This window comes from Arachis hypogaea, chromosome 6 (genome assembly GCF_003086295.3).
Source record: "Arachis hypogaea cultivar Tifrunner chromosome 6, arahy.Tifrunner.gnm2.J5K5, whole genome shotgun sequence".
In the NCBI taxonomy this organism is placed as follows: domain Eukaryota; kingdom Viridiplantae; phylum Streptophyta; class Magnoliopsida; order Fabales; family Fabaceae; genus Arachis; species Arachis hypogaea.
The window spans coordinates 63,465,134-63,484,425 of NC_092041.1; the positions used below are offsets into that span (position 1 = coordinate 63,465,134).

Genomic DNA, 19,292 nt, shown 5'->3' on the forward strand with positions numbered 1-19,292 from the left:
CTTATCTCCCTTGCCCGATCCTTTTTTTCCCCTCATTCATCTTTTCTTCTTCTTCACCCATTCTTTTTTTCTTTATTTTCTCATGACGAGCAAGCTTTTAAGTTGGTATGGAAAAGCATTGCTTTTGCTTTCCACCCTTATGCTCTAAGGTTGGAGAACCTAGAAGAGGAAAGAAAATGCCGTACTGCCAACTCCAAACTTGGGAGTGAGATTCATACCAAGCCTCCAATACACTTCTATGAAGAAGTGGAAGAGAAGAAGTATCCCTGAGGTCTTTTAGCTCAATAACAATGATATCCAGATATCTGAGAAGATCCAGAGAAGAGTTGGGAGTCCTAACCAATCCATCCAAGAGGTTGGGATCATAATGGTGTAAGAGTTACATGCTAATGCATGGGTCACAAAAACCATGACATAGTATAAACCAATCCCAAGAATTGGAGCGCTATGCTTCGAGGGAGAATTTAGATTTTAGCCCAGAAAGTGTGAGGTTGGTTTCAAATTGCCTTTGAAGTAAGAGATCACATCCTTACACTAGAAGAGTTAACTTTGATCAGAGACTGGATTAATTCTCTCAGACATCTGTGTGAGGAAAACAGCGGAAAAAGGATTCCCAAGGCAATCCACTCAACTAAGAAGGCTTGACCTTAAGCCGTGCTAGAGGATGGTTGGAGTCATCCAACGACTATCATCCTACTAGCAATCGGTCAGAAGTGACCATTGACAGAGCCATCATGACTTATTGCATCATGATTGGGAGTGAAGTGGAAGTACATGAGGTAATACATCAAGAATTGTACAAGATAGCTAAAAAGCCTTCCACCAAATCAAGGTTGGCATTCCTCACCTCATTGTCACCTATGCAATTCAGCTAGAATTGTCATAGAAGGAGACATCTTCGTTAAGGAGGACAAGCCCATCATTAAGAGGATAGAGAAAACTAGAGACCACGCCATGAGCCTGTGCAGCGCTCAACATCAGATGAGATGCTCAAGGGATGTATTTTCTTCTCAAAGCTATTGGGATCAATGCAGACTTCCGTGGGAGAATTAAGCTCTAACATGAATTAGTTGAGGATGGAGCATCAAGAGCATTTCACCATCCTAAACGAAATTAGAGAGGATAAAGGCTATGAGGAAAGAACAACAAAGACATAGGAGTGATATTGAAATTGGATCCTCAGGAGGAGCACTAGCCGCCACCATTAAGGTAGATTCGTTCTCTTAATCACCTTTCCTTATGTTATTTTTCTGCTTTCTGTATGTTTTATTGTTTGTTCTTGTTCTTATTGCATGATCATTTTCTATCTATGTCTTAAAGTTATAAATGTTCCATATGTCTCTCCATTATTTAAAAGAAAATTTTATTTAAAAGAATTGAGAGATACATGAATTTCTGTTTCCATCTCTGAATGTCTCTGTCTCTGTTCTGACTGCACATGATCACAAACTTTAAAAGGAAATAACCATGAAATAACAAAATATAATATGAATATTATAATTAAGGTTGGGTTGCCTCCCAACAAGCGTTTCTTTAATGTCATAGCTTGACTATCAGATCCTTTACGGAGATAGGTAGGGACTCAGAATTTTACCCCTTACAGTGAACTTCCTTCCTGTGCTCTCATCGATGAGCTCCACAAGTTCTAGAGATACGATCTCGTTCACAGTGTGTAGAATAATTGGGCTATCTGTGAAGACAACTCTCATGTCAGGTGAGAGCCTTCAGTGGAGATTTTCTTATCCTCCAGCCTTTAGGTATCTTTTCTTAGTACCTTCATTCTCATTGCTTGATGATGGTTTCCCAACACCAAACTAGATTTGTGTCTGTGGACTCTGTAAAGCTTTGCACAGAGAGAGAAAGGGTTGGAACACTAAGTGTTGCACAATTTTCTCTTTTAGGGAGGGAGTTAGGTTTACGCATCTTGAACAATATGTGATCTTCCCGTAACTACAGAATAAGCTCTCCCTTTGCCATATCAATTATGGCATTGGCAGTGGCTAGGAAAGGTCTTCCAAGGATGATGTTTTCCATCTCTGATGAGATCTTGGCAGCTTGCACCTCAAAGATTCTCAGCCTCTCCATGATAGAGAGAGGCATGAGATTTATGCTTGACCCTAGGTCCCATAAGGCCTTCTCAAAGGCAATTGTCCCTATGCTGTATGGAATTAGGAAGCGTCCAAGATCTGGCAGCTTCTGAGGTAGTTTCTTTTGAACCAAGGCATTGAGTTCCTTGGTGAGTACTGGAGGTTATTCCTCCAATGTCTCTGTTCCAAATAATTTGGCATTCAACTTCATCATAGTTCCTAAGTACCGAGCAACTTGCACTTCTCAAGTTTCCTCTTCCTCATTAGAGGAGGAGTATTCTTCAGATTCTATAATCTGTAACCAGGCATTCAAGGGAACCTCTATGATTTTCTCATGAGTTCTGGTTATGCATCTCCTTCGTAAGAGGCTTCTGAGTGCTCTCAGTTATAGCTTGTGATCCAATCAGATGCTGAGAGATCATGTTGACCTATTGGTCAGGATCTTATTCTGAGCCAATATGGCATTCAGAGTATCAACCTCTAGGACTCTTCTCTTCTGAGCCACCCTATTGTTCATAATGTTCCTCTCAGAGGTGTACATGAATTGGTTGTTGGCAACCATATCAATGAGTTCCTATGCCTCTTCAGGCATTTTCTTCAAGTGGAGTGAACTACCAGCAGAGTGGTCCAATGCATCTTGGACATCTTAGAAAGGCCATCATAGAAGATACCTAGCATAGTCCAGTCTGAAATCATGTTAGGAGGGCACCTTTTGATCAGTTACTTGTACATCTCCTAAGCTTCACAGAGGGATTCACCCTCTTTCGGTCTGAAGGTTTGAACTTCCACCCTGAGCTTGCTCAGCTTTTGAGGTGGAAAGAACTTGGTCAAGAATGCATTGGCCACCTTCTCCCAAGAGTCTAGGCATTCCTTAGGCTGAGAATCTAGCCATAACCTAGCTCTGTCCCTTATAGCAAAGGGGAAAAGCATAAGCTTGTAAAACTTTGGATCCACTCTATTAATTGTAACGATCCAACTTCCAGAACGTCATGATCATACCGAAAGTAAGGCGTTACCAACCTGCTTTCCTTTATTAACTATTTATTATTGAGCCTTTAATTCGATATCGCGATTTAGTTTTATAGAAAATTCCAGAAATTTTGTTTTTGATAATTAAAATCATATAGCAAACATCACCAAGTAATAACAATCACATAATTATTAATATTACATCTATCATACAAAAGATTTCAAATAAAACTCAGATACAAATCCTATCCCCCTGTATAAAATAAAAAATGTTAAGTAATAAGAGCGAGGGAACTCAATGAAAGTAACTTAATTCAAAACTTAACTCATAAATAAGGTCTAACAATCGCCCCAGCTTCACACTGTGTCTTCGAACCTGTATCACTGAAAGGGTGGAAGATTTTGGGGTGAGAACAAACCACACGTTCTCAGTAGGGAATGGGAATGCCGTAAAAGTAATGATTAATATACAAACAATTAACTTTACTTAATAAACCATCTTTTTCAAACCTTTTGAAATACTTTTTAATCTTACCTTAGATAAATAATTACTTTCTTTAAATTCCTAAACTCAAAATTGATCTCAACTGCAAAACTTGTCATATTAAATATCTTTCAGCCACATAATTGATTCTCAGTCATAACCACAGATAGTAATCATCTTCATCCATTCACAAACTACTAGCACAAGCAAGAAACTCAATTCATCACACAAACAAATCACAGCAAGGCAAACAGCACAATCACAGGGAAGTACAACGAGCAAACCCAATCAAAATGCAGATGCACAAACAAGAATGATGCATGTCTAGCCCTAGTGCAGGTAATGAGCTCATTTGTCGGTTACATACCCGCTCCCGACGTTACCCGGAGTCCTTTGACCAGGTAAGGCTTTCCTGTTGGCAATACCCATCGCAAGGGTCCTTTGACTTGCGGGGCAAACCACTGCAAGAGTCCTTTGACTTGCATGGCAGCACTAGCAACCCACTGCAGAAGTCCTTTGACTTGCAAGGTGGAGCTAGTCTGCCCAACACACTCACTGTAAGAGTCCTTTGACTTACAGGAGCACACACACATACACTCACTGAAAGAGTCCTTTGACTTACAAGAGCATATGCTAGTTATGTATTTTCTCGATACCTCTGTAAGAGTCCTCTGACTTACAGAATAGCATTATAGCTAAGTATCCCAGGGAAGCGCTCTTAGTGGTCGTACCACCATCTATCTGACTGCCTTCACGCAGCAGATCATTACATAATCATTCTCATTATCATCATTCATTATCATTCTGATTATTCATCATCACTTCACATTCTTATACAGTACCACTTTCTTTCTCTATTCAATCATACTATACAAACTTTACATCTTTCACTTTTACAACGTCTTGGCTCAAACCATTTCTCTTTATCATTCGAATCCAAATATTATAAAATTCACCAAACTCCTGAAAAGTAATCCTCTACTTCAACCCTAAAGCATAACTCTTTTCATATTAAATCAATCTTGAAATATAGTTTCTTTCTTAAATAATTTAATTTTGAAACATAAACCTTTCTTTGGTAAATCGAAATTAAAATAGAATAATTCTTTCTTTACTAAATAAAACTCAAATAATATCATTTTTCAAATTCAAAGCTTCTAAAATGACTTTTCAAATAAAACCTAAGATTTTATAAAATTTCGGCAGCACCTCCCCTGAAACTCAGACTTAGCCACCCTTACGGGTTCCCTCTTTCTCCACAAATCACCAGTCCTTTTTCCCAATAATTTTCAAATTGACAATTTCTCAATCAATCAAATATTCATATTTCATAATAATTAGCAAATCAATCATACTCCACAATTTCTACTAATCCATCAATCCAATCTCACCATTTCATATTTACTTTCACTTATCACAAAATCCTTTCAAAATTAAACACAATCAACTAGTAATCCCAAAAGAATCAGCCTTTCATAATTCAAAGTCATTTACTTGTTAACAAAGTAACTGTTTTAGTTTAGAAGTCATATTTCAAGAGAATAATTCGGTAATCAAACTTCAATCTTTTAACAGTTCTCAAGAATAACTCTAATTAATCATGAATCAACATTAACAAGCATCAAAACCAATCCCAACCAGTCACAAGTCAATTTCACAGCCATTCCAACATGTCAAATTACCAAAATCAACAGCAAACGCTTATTCTCAATAATCAAAATACAACCAGAACTTAAACCATCATCACAATAATCCCAAACCAAACACAAATCCAACTTAGTTCATCAAATATCAATACGACAACCTTTCAACAGTTAACTCATCAAATTTCAATTTAACAAGTATTATCAAATGAATCACCATTTACAACCACATTTCACCAAATTCAGCAATATCACACAAGATCAGAATTTTCAACAAAATCTATCAAACTCAGGAAACCAATATCAGTCACAGCATTAACCAAAATTAACCTTGTCAAATTAATTACTCACAATAACAAAACCCAGTGACATTCCCAGCCATAACCTAAACTCAATAAACTGATTGAAATACTAAAACATCATCTTAATACCAAACATAATTCAAATTTCACAACCTCAAACTAAGTTCATTTAAGTCAATTAATCACACAAAATATTTGTAAATTATTCGCAACTATTCACTAAACTTCATTGGCATTCATAAATTAAAATGATTAACTTTAAAATAAATCCCCTACCTCAGTTAGTTGAAATCCACAAAATTAAACGTGACTCCAACTTCGTTCTAACTCGCATTAGCAACAACAGCAGCTCTAACAGTTTCCTGATGACATCAACAGTATCCCCTATGATAGTTTTAGCAGTAAACAGGGAAATAGAGATGCAGCACTGAACAAAAATATAGGTTTCCTTAGTTAGAACAGGTGAAAGACATAGGAATAGGATAGAAGCAAAGCAAGGATCGAAGCTCACGGTCTAAAAAATAGAGGAATTGGAACCAAATCAATAGCTTCAATGGCAGCTCTGATGGTGGCAGAGGCTCCAACAGCTGCGAGAACCAGAACCAGAAGCAAATCCGAGCAAGCCTCCCTTCCAAACCTCCAAAAGCAACACCAGTTCCAACTCTGGCTCGACGGTGGTAGCGGCCGACTTCAGTGCTGGCGACACCGGGCATAATGGTGACGGAAAAAGCTCGGCGCGGTGGCTGGTCTTCAGCAGCGATGGCGACAACAACGATCCCAGTTTCTCCTCTTCGTGTTCTTCTCTTCCTGTAGTAATTCCCGCATCAGCATCACAAGCCCAAAGAGCAGGGAGTAGCGGAGCTCAGCCACGGTAAAGCAGGGCAGCACAACGGTGGCCAAGCATAGCCCTCAAACGGCGGCAGTTTCGACGAAAACGGCACCGACGACGCGAGCGCGGCTGGGCACGGTGGTTGAACCCCAACTCAGCCTCCGAGCTCTCTGTCTTCTCTCTTCCCGAGTTCCATCTCTCTGAATTTTCTATAAGTGGCGGCGGCGCAATGAGGGCGACGGCGGCGACACGACGACAGCTACCGAACACGACGCCTTCTCCCCTGATCTGGTTTGTGCTCGTCTCTCCCTTTCTCACCTGGCTCCCTCTGCGAACATCCTTTCCTCGCGAAATGGCGGCAGCGTCACGGAGCGTCAACGGCAGTGACGCGGGTGGCATCTCGCGGGGCTGACGACGGCGTCCTCTTTGTCGGCGATAATGACGGCGGCGATGGCGAGGCGGGCTGGGCGTGGTGCAGCTCCGTTCACTAGGCGTGGGTGTGTGACAGAAGGGGTGTGGGCTGAATGAGTGTGGTGTCCTGAGTGTTTGTGTGTGCCGCGGTGAAGCTGAGGGAGAGAGGGTGAGTCTGTACGCTTGTGATTAGGGTGACGGCGCTGAGGAGAGTGGGGTGGGGTTAGGATTTCTGATTGCAAATTAGGGTTTCTGAGTTTGATTTGGGAATTAGGGTTAGAAATTAGGTATTTTATAAAGTAATATGGATAGATATGAATAGATATTTTGATAAAAATGAAGGGTAGAGTAATTTTAGAATCAAATATACTTTATTAAAAATATTTAGAAACATTATTTATCAACATATTGCTAAGTTCAATCAATTATTTCTAATTTAAATTATAAAATAAACATATTAATCATATAATTATAAAATATAGTTCAAACTCAATATTAATCATTCAAATTAAATGATATAACTTCTCATTATTTTTCTATCACTAGACTTTAATTTCAATTTATAAAATAACTAATTATAATAAAAAATGTGCATAAATATTAATTGACTTAAACGTAAAGTATTTATAAAAATTAATCTAATCATTTCTAGTAAATTAATTCCTAAGAGTTCAAATTAATAACATAACTTATTCAAAATAGAATTTATTTAAATTAAATTATACAATTATTCTTATTTTTCAATTATCAAAATTATAATTTCAATTATACCAAATATCTAATAAAGTTTATATAAAAATTCTAATTAATTTAAACTTCAATTATCATAAAACTCTATTTAATTACCTTTAGCAAAATAATTTTCTTAAAATAAAATTATCAATAAATCACAAATATCTAATTATTTGATTTTCAAAAACTAGGGTTGTTACATTCTACCCACCTTAGAAAAATTTTCGCCCTCGAAAATTGCTAGAATGACATAAGTTCAAACCGAATTCAAAGAAAGCAGAATATATGGACAGAAACATAGGCATTGCCAAGGATGAAAATTCAGAGAGTTACGTAAGAAATCAGATTCACAGGCAAGCAAAGGTATACAAGAATGACAAGGTATGGTTGGAAAACAATCAAATCACATTGTAAGAAGGAAATTGAAACCAGAGAATTCCAATGAAAGCAATGAAGAAAAAGATGGCACGAGTTTGCGTGGCACGAATAAAGATTACACGTCAAAACGAGGCTAACTTTATAACTTCTAACACTCCCAAACCCCGTGAATCGCATTACCTATTACTTCTATTTTGTCTATGATAACCCATTAGTGTTCCTATATACATAAATCATTAGTATTAAGTTGGCCAGACCTAATACCATGAGGCATGCAATGGTAAACCAACAGTGTTAATCATCAGACAGTCATGCATATAAAACTCAAACTCTTGTTATCAGAACAAGTCACAAAGCATGACAGACACTCAGAGTATGCAATGAAGCATAGTCAGTCCATTCCCAAGGCTCTAACAGGAACGAACTGCTCTGATACCATTTGTAACGACCCAACTTCCAGAACGTCATGATCGTACCGAAAGTAAGGCGTTACCAACCTGCTTTCCTTTATTAACTATTTATTATTGAGCCTTTAATTCGATATCGCGATTTAGTTTTATAGAGAATTCCATAAAATTTTGCTTTTATTTATCAAATAACTAATTATAATAAAAATTGTGCATAAATATTAATTGACTTAAACTTAAAGTATTTATAAAAATTAATATAATCATTTCTAGTAAATTAATTCCTAAGAGTTCAAATTAATAACATAACTTATTCAAAATAGAATTTATTTAAATTAAATTATACAATTATTCTTATTTTTCAATTATTAAAATTATAATTTTAATTATACCAAATATCTAATAAAGTTTATATAAATATTATAATTAATTTAAACTTCAATTATCATAAAACTCTATTTAATTACCTTTATCAAAATAATTTTCTTAAAATAAAATTATCAATAAATCAAAAATATCTAATTATTTGATTTTCAAAAACTAGGGTTGTTACATTAGTCCTAACAGTATCACATATCTGCAAGAAATCAGAGATGAATCTGTTGGGATTTGATGATTGGATTTTTGATGGTATAGAAATTCACTAATAAAATCTCGTTGTAAAGTATAGTTTCTAAACCAACAATAATCCTTTCATACAAAAGATTGTTTGTCACTAAAACAAACCCTAAATTTATAAACCGAAGTATTGAACCTCGGGTTGTTCTCCCTAGGAATTACAATAATGTGTCTTGTTATTGGTTGTGAGTTATTTTGGGGTTTTTGAGATTTTAGACAAGAAATATAAATGGCAAAGGAAATAAACTAACAACTAACAAAACTCTTGGCAAGATATGAGTACTAGAAGTCCTATCCTAGTTATCCACCTCAATTGTGATAACAAATTATCCATTACTCCCACTTAGTTAACCTTTAACCATGGAGGAAAGTCAAGTGGATGAATCAATTTGATTCCTCAAGTCATAATCAACTCCTAAAGGAAAGACTAGCTTTAGAGGCATTCAAATCAATTAGCAATTTCTAATTATCAATCAACAAAGGAATTAGATAACTCAAGAGTCACTAATCACTCTACCTAGGCCAAGAGGAACAAAACCTACACTAAAATTCAACGAAGCATTTCATCAAACACTTGGAAGGTACAAAAGAAAAGCAAAGAAATTTGACAACAAGAATGAAATCTAACAACAATTATTGAAAGGAATTAGAAACAACAATTAAAAGAAACACACTTATTATGAATTACCTCAAATTGAATTGAAAGAAAAGGGAAGGAACAATAGTAGATCTACAACAAAGTATAAGAACAACATAAAGGAAATTACAACAAAATAATAGAAGAATGATGAATGTGACAACAAAGAATTGAGAGGTAGAAGGAGATGAAAGCATGAATTAAAATCTAGATCTAAGATTATTGAACTAATCCTAATCCTAATTCTAGAGAGAAGTGAGAGCTTCTCTCTCTAGAAACTAACTCTAACTACTAAACTAAGCTAAACTAAACTAATGGTAATTAACTTCTAAATGTTGTGAAGTATGTTGATTCCCCCTTCAATCCTTGGCTTAAATAGCATCAGAAATGAGTTGGATTAGGCCCACAAGGCTCTAGAATTCGCTGGCCACGTATTGCTTTAAGTGGATCATATGGCAACAACGATGCGTGCACATACAGTGCGTGTACGCGTCACCATACATGTAGAAACTATGGAAAATCTTATATCATTTTGAAGCTCCGGATGTTAGCTTTCCAACCCAACTGAAACCGCATCATTTGGACCTATGTAGCTCAAGTTATGGTCGATTAAGTGCAAAGAGGTCGGCTTGACAGCTTTTGCGATTCCTACATTTCTTCATGAGTTCTCCATTTTTACATGATTTTCTTTCATTCCCTTGGTCCAATCCTTGCCTCCTAAATCTGAAATCACTTAGCAAATATATCAAGGCATCTAATGGAATCAAGGAGAATTAGATTTAGCTGTTTTAAGTCCTAAAAAGCATGTTTTCACTCTTAAGCACAATTAAAGGAGAAGTTATAAAACCATGCTATTAAATATTTTTACAAACTTGCATGAAAAGAGATGATCATAGGTGGAAACATGTAATTAAGCATCAAACCCTCACCGGATGTGTTTGCGCTCTATTCACTAAAGTGTTTAGGGTTGATTCTCTCAATTCTCCCCTAATCATGCTTTCCAAGATTTGTTCTTCTTCTAACAATCAACATATATTTCATGCATGCATACATCTATCATGAGGCTTTAGGTTGTAATGGGGTTAAGGTCAAGGTAGGATGCATATATGGTTAAGTGAGCTTGAAATTTGAATCTTTGATAAGCTTAAACTTCCCACCCAACCTATGACATCCTATACAATTTCAAAGCTAGCCTAACTACCCATTTTGCACTCTTTCACATACTCATGTATCCCTTTTCGTTTCACAACACTCATGCATTGATTTTATTGAGCTACACTTTGCTTTGGGGCATTTTGTCCCCTTTTTATTTCTTTTTTTCTTCTATTTCTTTCTTTTTCTATTTTTTTCTTTTCTTTTTTTCTTTTGTTTTTATCATTTTTTTCTTTCTATATACAAGAGCATCAATGCATAAGTTTTTTACATTTGAGTATTACATGGGTATGTACCCAATTCCCAATATTTTCAACAGCAATACAAAACTACCCTTTTATTCACCCAATGTCCCGAGATTCCCACACTTGAATGGTACTCACACACACTAGCCTAAGCTAATCAAAGATCCAAATAAGGACATTTATTTTTTTCCGCTTTAGGCTTGTAATGTGCAAAATTAAGAACAAGTGGGTTAATCGTAGGCGCAAATTGGCTAACAATGGAAGATAAAAGGTAAGGCTATTTGGGTAAGTGAGTTAATGAAATGATGGCCTCAATCATATAAATGCATGAATACACAAAATAATGGACATAAAGAATCAAACAATTCAAAGATTACAATCATAGAAAGAGAATAATGCACACAAGAAGGAAAAATAAGTGGTTATAAGATGTAACCACATCATTAGGCTCAAATCTCACTTGCTTATGTTCTTAGCTCAAAAACATGATCCACAAGATATATAATTCAAGCAAGTTTTATGAAAAGTTTTCACTCAAATCAATTGATGAGCCCTATAGATAGAAATCTTGAAAAATTTTCATTATTTTGACTAAGCTTATTGTGTATATATATGCAAAAATAAGAAAATGAAAGTAAAAATCCTAATAACCTAAAATGAATATGAAAGAGTGTTGGGATTAGAAATTTGTCACCCAAAATCGCCGATCGGTCGGACGACCTCCCCACACTTAAAAGTTTGCACCGTCCTCGGTGCATTGAAGGATGAGCAAGGGGGTACGGCGAGTCTCCGGATTGCTGCGTGTTCTTAGTCTTGCTTCCATGTTTGCTTGTGGTGCATTCATCATAAAAAAACAAAAATATAACACCATAAGATAAGAAGATATAAAAGCAAGGAAGCATACATTGTTGGAATGAGGTAAATCACTAGATATGAGTGAGTGAATTAGTGTGACATTAATGACAAATAAGTGTGTGAATTCTAAATTAGGCGCCTTTTAGAACACACATTAGCATAAAAGCTATGTCACAAAAGAGCATGCACTTTACTCATTCTAGTATGCTTGAGATGCTTTAAGTGAACTTGTAAGGTAAAACAAGCATTAAAGAAGCATGAAAGCATTCAAGCCAAACACATATGGATGCATATGATCATGAAATACAATGCATTAAGATAAATGCACACAATCCATCAAGAAATTGTCCACTCAAAGAGAGAGTTCAAATCACATAGTGGCTAGTGATGAGCGGATAATTTATACGCTTTTTGGCATTGTTTTTATATAGTTTTTAGTGAGTTTAAGCTACTTTTAGGGATGTTTTCATTAGTTTTTATGTTAAATTCAAATTTCTGGACTTTACTATGAGTTTGTGTGTTTTTCTGTGATTTCAGGTAAATTCTGACTGAAATTGAGGGATTTGAGCAAAACTCTGAAGAAGGCTGACAAAAGGACTGCTGATGCTGTTGGAATCTGACCTCCCTGCACTCGAAATGGATTTTCTGGAGCTACAGAACTTCAATTGGCGCGCTCTCAACGGCGTTGGAAAGTAGACATCCAGGGCTTTCCAGCAATATATAATAGTCCATACTTTATTCGAAGAATGACGACGTAACTTGGCGTTAAACGCCAAGTTCATGCAGCTGTCTGGAGTTAAACGCCAGAAAAACGTCATTATCCGGAGTTGAACGCCCAAAACACGTCATAACCTGGAGTTTGACGCCAAGAAATGCCTTAGCTCGTGGAATGATCAAGCTCAGCCCAAGCATACACCAAGTGGGCCCCGGAAGTGGATTTATGCATCAATTACTTACTCATGTAAACCCTAGTAGCTAGTCTAGTATATATAGGACATTTATCTATTGTATTAGACATCCTGGAGTGTATTTTGAATCCTGTGATCACATTAGGGAGGCTGGCCATTCGGCCATGCCTGGACCTTCTGCTTATGTATTTTCAACGGTGGAGTTTCTGCACACCATAGATTAAGGGTGTGGAGCTCTGCTGTACCTCAAGTATCAATGCAATTCTATTATCTCTTATTCGGTTTCTATCTTAGTTTTATTCCAAGATATTCATTCGTACCCAAGAACATGATGAATGTTATGAGTCAGATTACCCTCATTATCATTCTCACTTATGAATGCGTGTGATTGACAACCACTTCCGTTCTACATGCAACAGAGCTTGAATGCGTATCTCTTAGATTCCCCAACAGAATCTTCGTGGTATAAGCTAGATAGATGGCGGCATTTATGAGGATCCGGAAAGTCTCACCTTGTCTGTGGTATTCCGAGTAGGATCCTGGGAATCCGGAAAGTCTAACCTTGTCTGTGGTATTCCGAGTAGGATTCCGGTAATGAATGACCGTGACGTGCTTCAAACCTATAACCTGCTGGGCGTTAGTGACAGACGCAAAAGAGGGATTCTATTCCAGTAGGGGAGGGAACCAACCGGTGATTAGCCGTACTGTGACAGAGTGCGTGAGCATTAGTTTTCACTGCGAGGATGGGATGTAGCCATCAGCCATGGGTGATGCCTCCAGACTGGTTAGCTGTGCGAGTGACAGCCGCACAGGATATTTCCCCGAGAGGAAGAAAGTAGCCACAGTTGATGGTGAACCCCTATACAAAGCTTGCCATGGAAGGAAGTAAGAAGGATTGAGTAGAAGCAGTAGGAAAGCAGGCGTCCCTGGGCTCTACAGCATCTCCATCCGCTTATCTGAAATTCCCACCAATGAATCTGCATAAGTGTTCTATCCCTTTTATCATTCCTTTTTATTATTAATTATTCTAAAAAAATCATAAACCAATTTAATCTGCCTAACTGAGATTTGCAAGGTGACCATAGCTTGCTTCATACCAACAATCTCTGTGGATTCGACCCTTACTCACGTAAGGTTTATTACTTGGACGACCCAGTACACTTGCTGGTTAGTTGAACGGAGTTGTGAAAATAAACAGTGCCCTAAGAGTAAATATATGCTAAAGCTCAAAAGATAGAAATCACAATTTCGTCCACCAAGTTTTTGGCGCCGTTGCCGGGGATTGTTTGAGTATGGACAACTGACGGTTCATCTTGTTGCTCAGATTAGGTAATTTTCTTTTCAAAAATCTTTTTCAAAAATTTTTCTTTTATTTTTCGTTTTTCCAAAAATGTTTTTCGAAAAAAAAAATTAATAAAAATACAAAAAAATCATAAAATCATAAAAATCAAAAATATTTTGTGTTTCTTGTTTGAGTCTTGTGTTAAATTTTTAAGTTTGGTGTCAATTGCATGTTTTTAAAATTTTTCTTGCATTTTTCGAAAATCTCATGCATTCATAGTGTTCTTCATGATCTTCAAGTTGTTCTTGACAAATCTTCTTGTTTGATCTTGATGATTTCTTGTTTTGTGTCTTTTGTTGTTTTTCATGTGCATTTTTGCATTCATATTTTTCATGCATTAAAGATTTCTAAGTTTGGTGTCTTGCATGTTTTCTTTGCATCAAAAATTTTTCAAAAATATGTTCTTGATGTTCATCATGATCTTCAAAGTGTTCTTGGTGTTCATCTTGACATTCATAGCATTCTTACATGCATTCATTGTTTTGATCTAAAAATTTCATGCATTGAGTATTTTTGTTGTTTTTCTCTTTCATAATTAAAAATTCAAAAAATCAAAAAAATATCTTTTCCTTATTTTCCTCCAAAATTTCGAAATTTTGGGTTGACTTGGTCAAAAATTTTTAAAATTTAGTTGTTTCTTACAAGTCAAGTCAAAATTTCAATTTTAAAAATCTTATCTTTTCAAAATCTTTTTCAAAAATCATATCTTTTTCATTTTTTTATAAATTTCAAAAATTTCAAAAATCTTTTTCAAAATATTTTCAAAATCTTTTTCTTATCTTTTTATCAAATTTTCGAAAATTAAGCTAACAATTAATGTGATTGGTTCAAAAATTTGAAGTTTGTTACTTTCTTGTTAAGAAAGGTTCAATCTTTAAATTCTAGAATCTTATCTTGTAGTTTCTTGTTAGTTAAGTAATTTTTTTAAAATTAAATCTTTTTCAAAATATCTTTTTCAAATATATCTTTTTATCTTTTATCTTATCTTTTTCAAAAATTTTATCTTTTTCAAAATTTGATTTCAAAATATCTTGTCTAACCTCTTATCTTCTTATCTTTTTCAAAATTTGATTTCAAATCTTTTTCAATCAACTAACTAACTTGTTGTTTGTTCATTATCTTTTTCAAAACCACCTAACTACTTTTCCCTCTCTAATTTTCGAAAATTCCCCCTCTCTTTTTCAAAAATTCTTTTTGTTTTAAATTTTAATTTTAATTATATTTTGTCTTTAATTTTCGAAAATCACTAACCTGTTTTCAAAAATTATTTTCGAAAATCTCCTTTCTCTTTTCTTATTCTTTTTATTTATTTAATTACTAACACTTCTCTTCACCTCTCCTCATCCAAATCCGAATCCATCCTTCTTCTTTCTTCTACCCCTTTCTTCTTCTACTAACATAAAGGAATCTCTATACTGTGACATAGAGGATTCCTCTTTCTTTTCTTGTTTTCTTCTCTTTCTTATGAGCAGGAACAAGGATAAAGGCACTCTTGTTGAAGCTGATCCAGAACCTAAAAGGACTCTGAAGAGAAAATTAAGAGAAGCTAAATTACAACAATCCAGAAATAACCTTTCAGAAATTTTCGAACAGGAGAAGGATATGGCAGCCGAAAATAATAATAATAATAATGCAAGGAGAATGCTTGGTGACTTCACAAAGCCAACATCCAAGTTTGATGGAAGAAGCATCTCCATTCCTGCCATTGGAGCCAATAACTTTGAGCTTAAGCTTCAACTAGTTGCTTTAATGCAACAAAACTGCAAGTTTTATGGACTTCCATCTGAAGATCCTTATCAGTTCTTAACTGAATTCTTGCAAGTATGTGATACTGTAAAGACGAATGGAGTTAATCCTGAAGTCTACAGACTCATGCTTTTCCCTTTTGCTGTAAGAGACAGAGCTAGAACATGGTTGGATTCACAACCTAAGGATAGCCTGGATTCCTGGGATAAGCTGGTCACTGCCTTCTTAGATAAGTTCTTTCCTCCTCAAAAGCTGAGCAAGCTGAGAGTGGATGTTCAAACCTTCAAACAAAAAGATGGTGAATCCCTCTATGAAGCTTGGGAAAGATACAAGCAGCTGACCAAAAGATGTCCATCTGACATGTTTTCAGAATGGACCCTATTAGATATATTCTATTATGGTCTCTCTGAATTTTTGAAAATGTCACTGGACCATTCTGCAGGTGGATCTATTCACCTGAAGAAAACGCCTGAAGAGGCTCAAGAACTTATTGACATGGTTGCAAACAACCAGTTCATGTACACCTCTGAGAGGAATTCCGTGAATAATGGGGTACCTCAGAAGAAAGGAGTTCTTGAAATTGATGCTCTGAATGCCATATTGGCTCAGAACAAAATGTTGACCCAACAGGTCAACATAATCTCTCAAAATCTGAATGGATTGCAACATGCAGCCAACAGTACTAGAGAGGCAGCTTCTGAAGAAGCTTATGATCCTGAGAACCCTGCCATGGCAGAGGTTAATTATCTGGGTGAACCTTATGGAAACACTTATAACCCATCATGGAGAAATCATCCAAATTTCTCCTGGAAGGATCAACAAAAGCCTCAACAAGGCTTTAACAATGGTGGACGCAATAGGCTGAATAATAGTAAGCCATATCCATCATCTTCTCAGCTACAGACAGAGAACTCTGAACAAAATAATTCTAATTTAGCTAATATAGTCTCTGATCTGTCAAAAGCCACTTTCAGTTTCATGAATGAAACAAGATCCTCCATTAGAAATTTGGAGGCACAAGTAGGCCAGCTGAGTAAGAAAGTTATTGAAACTCCTCCCAGTATTCTCCCAAGTAATACAGAAGAGAATCCAAAAGGAGAGTGCAAGGTCATTGATTTAATCAAAGTGGCCGAATGCATAGGGGAGGAGGAGGACGAAAATCCTAGTGAGGAAGACCTCCTGGGATGTCCTTCAAGCAAGAAGGAGTTTCCTATTAAGGATCCTGAGGAATCTGAGGCTCATACAGAGACCATAGAGATTCCATTAAATCTCCTTCTGCCATTCATGAGCTCTGAAGAATATTCATCCTCTGAAGAGGATGAAGATGTGACTGGTGAGCAAGTTGCTCAATATCTAGGAGCTATCATGAAGCTGAATGCCAAGCTATTTGGTAATGAGACTTGGGAAAGTGAACCTCCCTTGCTCGTTAGTGATTTAGATACTTGGATTCAGGAAACTCTACCTCAAAAGAAACAAGATCCTGGCAAGTTCTTAATACCTTGCACCATTGGCACCATGAGCTTTGAAAAAGCTCTATGTGATCTTGGGTCAGGAATAAACCTTATGCCATTCTCTGTAATGGAGAAGCTGGGAATCATTGAGGTACAACCTGCCTTGTTCTCATTACAATTGGCAGATAAGTCAGTAAGACAAGCTTATGGAATAGTGGAGGACGTTCTAGTAAAGGTTGAAGGCTTTTACATCCCTGCTGATTTCATAATCCTAGATACTAGGAAGGAAGATGATGAATGCATGATCCTAGGAAGACCTTTCCTAGCCACAGCAGAAGCTGTGATAGATGTCAACAGAGGAGAGTTAGTCCTTCAATTGAATGGGGAATACCTTGTGTTTCAAGCACATGGTCATCCCTCTATGACAAAAGAGAGTAAGCATGAAGAACTTCTCTCAGTTCAGAGTCAAGAAGAACCCACACAGTCAAACTCTAAGTTTGGTGTTGTGAGGCCACAACCAAACTCTAAGTTTGGTGTTCAAATTCCATATCCAAACTCTAAGTTTGGTGTGGAGACAACACACTAAATTGACCTGATCACCTTGTGGCTCCATGAGAGCCACTGTCAAGCTATTGACATTAAAGAAGCGCTTGTTGGGAGGCAACCCAATTTTATTTATCTAATTTTATTTTATTTTGTTTTAGTGTTATTTTTGAGTTTTATTAGGTACATGATCATGAGGAGTCACGAAAAAAATCAAAAAATTAAAAACAGAGTCAAAAACAGAAGAAAAAAATTTTTCACCCTGGAGGCAGCGCAGACTGGCGTTCAACGCCAGTAAGATGCATCTGGCTGGCGTTCAACGCCAGAACAGAGCATCTTTCTGGCGCTGAACGCCCAAAACAAGCAACAACCTGGCGTTTAACGCCAGGATGTGCACACAGAGGGCAATCTGGCGCTGAACGCCAGAAACAAGCTTGAAACTGGCGTTCAACGCCAGAAACAAGCATTACATGGGCGTTTAACGCCCAGAACATGCACCAATGGGCGTTTGAACGCCAGAATGGTGCATGAAGGCAATTTACATGCCTATAGGGTGAAGGAATGGTATTTCTTTTCACCTCAGGATCTGTGGACCCCACAGGATCCCCACCTCAGGATCTGTGGACCCCACAGGATCCCCACCTACCTTTTCTTTTAATCCTAATCACACTCTCCTAATCCAAATCTCATTTTCAATGTCACACTTCCCAAAAACCTTCACCAATCACCTCAACTCCTCTTCCCAATTTCCCCATGCACCATTCACATCAACCTCCTCTTCCCCATAAATCCCACCTACCCTCATAAAATTCAAAATCAATTTCCCACCCTTTCCCACCCAAAATAGCCAAAACCTAACCCTCCCCCTCCCTATAAATACCTCTCCTTTCTTCTTCACTTTCACACACCACAACCCCTTCTTCTCTCATATAGCCGAACCCCCTCCTCTCCTTCTCTACCAAAATTCTCTTCTTCTTCTTCTCCTCTTCTTTTCTTTTTTGCTCGAGGACGAGCAAATTTTAAGTTTGGTGTGGTAAAAAGCCTAAGCTTTTTATTTTTTCATTCACCATCAATGGCACCCAAGACCGGAGTTTCTTCAAGAAAAGGAAAAGGGAAGGCAAAAGCTTCCACTTCCGAGTCATGGGAGAAGGAGAGATTCATCTCCAAAAGCCACCAAGACCACTTCTATGATGTTGTGGCAAAGAAGAAGGTGATCCCCGAGGTCCCTTTCAAGCTCAAAAAGAATGAGTATCCGGAAATCCGACATGAGATCCAAAGAAGAGGGTGGGAAGTCATAACCAACCCCATGCAACAAGTCGGAATATTGATGGTTCAAGAGTTCTATGCTAATGCATGGATCACTAGGAACCATGATCAAAGTATGAACCCGAATCCAAAGAACTATCTCACAATTGTTCGGGGGAAATACTTAGATTTCAGTCCGGAAAATGTGAGGTTGGCGTCTCATTTACCCATGATGCAAGGTGATGAACGCCCCTACACAAGAAGGGTCAACTTTAATCAAAGGTTGGACCAAGTCCTTGCGGACATTT

General features: G+C 36.9%; 1 non-coding gene across 1 annotated transcript; it reads left to right on the forward strand.

Annotated features, from left to right (window-relative positions):
• The first annotated feature begins 2,776 nt into the window (after nt 1–2,776).
• Nucleotides 2,777–2,885, forward strand: LOC112700358 (small nucleolar RNA R71). Its single transcript, XR_003153265.1, has one exon. It is a non-coding gene; the product is annotated as a small nucleolar RNA R71 (small nucleolar RNA).
• Nucleotides 2,886–19,292: the final 16,407 nt, after the last annotated feature.